Below are 4,328 nucleotides of genomic sequence, written 5' to 3'. Positions count from 1 at the left end.
TTGCTGAAAATTCGGCGCCGCTGCCAGCCTGCAGGATTACCCCGCGCCTTCACAGGGAAAATTCGCAAGCTGTTTGACGTGCTGCTTATCACGGGGAAAAGGGATGCTAAAAATGACTTGTGSAAGGCTCGGTAAATCCTGTGATATCCCAGGAAGGTGCTTAAATGCTAAAAAAAAAAAAAAAGGAAGCCCCTCTGCGAGCAAATTCAAAGGCTTCAGGTGAAACTCGCGAAGGGGCAGAACAAAAGCTGAGATGTGTCACKGCGGGTGTCGGCACCTCGGGCGCACTGACGAGCTGTTCGCTCCTCGTTTTGGGGACAATGCCAACCATCCGCACTCTGTGCCACACGTGTTGACCGCCCCAGAGGGGTTTTGTGTCGCTGCCAAGCTCGGGGCCAGCCGTGCCAAGCCGCTGCCACCGCGGGGTTTGGGTGGCACTGGGCACCTCGCCCGTCGCTCCCACACTGCCTCTGTCCTTGGGTGCTGTTTCACTGTGCACGGAAGTTGTGCTTCTTGCAAACCTGAAAGTTTAAAGAGAGGAACAGCCTTGCCAGTGCTCGTYCCCTCGGCAGAGAAGAGCTGCGTTAATTGTGTTGGCATCACCAGTTGCATCTGCAAAGTCAAGGCTCTTTCAGCCATTTCTGTTCTTTTGGCTGGGGTGAAGGTGCTGGAAGGGAGGCAACTTAACTGGAGACAATAAATCCTCTTTATTCTCACAGTTTTGAAAAACCTTAAAAATAGAAGCACCCGTTTGTTTTGGGTTTTTTTTCTCTAGTCCTGTCAGAGTTAAGGACTTGGGTGTGTATTTGTACAAGATGCACGTGTACATCTATAAAAATCCTCACCTCCTCTTAGTCTCCCCCACACATATGGACTCACTGCAGTACTGGAAATTCTTCACTTGCTTGGTGAAAAAAAAATGCTCTGAAGAGTGATCAAAGGTTAATGAAAAGTTCAGCCAAGGAGCAGACCCCAGCAGAGACAGCAGTTCTTTAAAGCTTTCAAACAGCTGACAAGAAACCATCAATWAGTATTTGTGGTCAGGGATAAAGAGAAACATCTTTTTGAACATACCCAAGCATGAAACCTCCATGGTAGTTACCTTATAATATTATCCCTACATGTCAAACCATGTCATTTTTATGAAGAAGACTGATTTATATGTGACAGCAGCAACCTTTTACAGCCCTCAGGGGCTGTGACTTCAATAGCTGAGATCCAAGGAGTAGTAGAACTGTAGTCTGCTACTCCCATACCAAATAGCAGTGGGAGGAAGATGATTGTTGTGTTTTCAATCCTGTTACCAGACTTTAATAAGCATTGCCTGCAAGTGCAGTCAATTTGCTTTCAGAGCTCAATGAAAATGGACTTCATGGAGCAGTGCTTTTTAAAAATTATTATTATTATTACTTTTTTTTTGTTTGTTTTTGCTGTGTTTCTCATGTTTTAAAATAGAGCTGTCWTGACAGTAAGTTTTTGCTTAGATGCCTGGGAAATTTTTAAGGACATTTATTTATGTTTTCCAAATGTTCGTGTTATAAAATTAGTGTACTTGTKTTGTTCATGTTCCCTGAGCAGTGAGAGCTCCACTCACATGCACTGAGTGCCTCAGTGGTCTCAACAGCAAATGATGAGAARAAATCATCACCTCACGTGGGCTCTGCTTTGTGCTGCAACACCACAGTCAGAGGATGGGGGCTCATCATGGGGGATGATCTTGGAGAATTTGTGCTGGAGGAACAACATGGATTCACGTTTTCTGGGGTTAAATATATGGTGGGTGTTGATGGACTGGACAGAGATCTTAATACCTGTAAGGTATTTGTAATGGGACTTTATCATTATACCCATCCTGTGATTGAAATGGTAGTGACAAGACACCCTGATCCTACTGATTAATTTAGATATGTTAATTGAGTGTGTGCTCTAAACAGGGTTTGATGCACTGGTGCCTTTTCTCCTTGACTTTATTTTCCTGTCTCCATGGTGCTGTATATGTAAACACGCCTCCTTTAAAAATACCAACTATGAAAGCWGATTTAAAGCATTTTAGAATGTAAGTGCTGGGATCAGAAAAACATGTGTGGTGTTTTGACATGAGCTGAAAATATATCCAAAGGCTCCTTTCCAGCATGCTGACAAAATATATAAATTAGCCTGGCAAAGGTCTGGCTYCCACCAGAGCTCTGATCCAGCAGAGCAGCCAACGCCACTGGTACGTGGTGAAAAATCACTTTTCCAGCGAAGATTGTACCTGTGGTTGACACAATTAGCAGCATGGGGAAGGGAGCAGCTCACTGTCCCTAAATTCAGTGATAAATTAGCWCTGCTCTGTGCCTGGCTGCTGCAGTGGGGGCTGAGAAACCCCCACAGGGTTGGGCTGTTCCAGCAGTGGGAAGAGAGGGAGCAGAGTCACCTCCTGAGGAGGAGCCTGAGCATGAGCATCACATCACAAGCACCAGCACTTCCCTGTTCAAGGAGTCATTCAGTGCTCCTAAATTTAGCCCTGGCTTTACCAGCATTGAGAACCCCGGCCCTGATCACACCAAAGTCACAGAAACACCACRGGAAGGAAGTTAGCATTAGGAATGGGATTCCTTTTAAAGTGTTACAGATTCTGTGATTTACACCACTAATTCCTACAGATGCTCYAGAAAAGGCCACTTAGAGTGTTTTTCAGGCATGCTAGTGCTGCTGGTGGGGATGCAAAATGGTTTCCACAACAAAATTCTGACTCAGAGTTCTCATCGTTAGGCTTAGGATGAAAATTGTCTCCAAACAGAATGAAAGCAATGAGAAAATAAATCATGTGCCCTGCCACAGTTCTTTGATTGTAGAATTTGCTTCAAGTCCTCTTGAYAGTTATTGAAACCTGAACTTCTCAKAAACGTGGGGAACTGAAAAAAGATACTCTGGAAGTAGCAGAACTAATACAGAACAGCTTTCTCTAGTGAGCAGGAGCTATTGAGCTGCTTTCAGAGGCAGGATGGTCCTATGAAGTCCTTGGAGTTGTCATATTCCATATTCTCTGTTGTTCCTCTGCTGATGAGCCCTGGCAGATCCGGGCTGGCTCCACATCCAGGCTGTGGCTGTTCTGGACAGCAGTGTTGATAACATKGTAGGGCATCTACAGCAGCATGGACAGGGTGAGGAACATGACCAAGACAGAAGGGATGGGAATGAGAAGGGTGTACATGAAAAACAGATTTCTTGCACTGATGAACTTCCCTGGGTCCTGGGCTGCTTGGTAAGATTGGAGCTCATGGCGAATGGAACTTTCAATTCCCACTCACTGGTTCATTCCTAAGGAAGAAAGGAACCAGTTTTGTGTCCCAGGGCTGCCCAGTCCCACAGGAATGTCTGCCCTGCTGAGCTGGCTGTGGGCAGTGGAAGAAGTGGTTGGATGATTCTGCACTGCTTGGTTGATGTGCCAGCTTTCACTCTATTTCTAGGGCAGCTTCCTTCTAGGGCAGATTCCAGCAGGATCTCGCTTTTACTGCTGCAATCCAGAGATCAGTGTTGTCTTCCCAAAGCCAAGGGCAGGGTAAAGGTAACTGGAGCACAAGGAGGTGATGATTGTTCAGCAGGGGTCAGAGGGCACTGGAGGATGGGTGTGTGGTCTGCTGCAATAGCAGGGACTGTTCCTGTTCCCACTCACCTGCTCTGGTTCTGGGAAACTCAGGCTGCTCCAGTCCTCATCTGCAGGGAAAGGGAAATTCTCCCTCAGCTTCACCAGGGCAGCAAATATAATAACCCTTATCAAAGGGATTTTCTTCAATACCATGATGCTTGTTATCCTCTTTCCCCTCAGCTCTGGCTGCATAGGCAGGCTTAAAGGAGGGACAGGATCATCCTTTCTCCCCTCTTAGTGTCCTCACCAAASAGAAGAAGCACTTTCATGAAGGCAAGGAACTTCTGTGCTGCTCTGAACGTGCTTGATCCAGAAGAGGCTGTGTTAGCTGAGTCAGCTTCAGCACTGAAATGAAATTAGCAGGTGTTAAGCCTGTTATGAAATGCTGCATCACTATGACCCGATTAATAACAGCCTAACTCTTTTAAGCTGCCTCTTTGGCCTTCTATGATTAAAATTTTGCCAATACATCATGTTTGTTCCCTTGGTTTTTCTTATGCCAAAATGAAATTCCCTTTATTGCATTAGCCTTGGTGGCTGGAGGATGCTCGTTACCGAAGGCAGTCAGAAATCCATCGTTCTGCTCCTGCAGAGAGCTTGGGGTTTGCAGCTCCTTGGGGTGCTCCACGGGCACCAGCCAGGGCTGGCTCACACCCAGGGGTGTGCAGAGTGTGCCTTACCCACAGCACTAACTGAC

This window comes from Malurus melanocephalus, unplaced genomic scaffold (assembly GCF_030028575.1).
Source record: "Malurus melanocephalus ecotype Western Australia unplaced genomic scaffold, MMel_1.1 scaffold_205, whole genome shotgun sequence".
Taxonomy (NCBI): Eukaryota; Metazoa; Chordata; class Aves; order Passeriformes; family Maluridae; genus Malurus; species Malurus melanocephalus.
The sequence above is the reverse complement of the archived record's forward strand: the minus strand, read 5'-3'. Positions refer to the sequence as shown.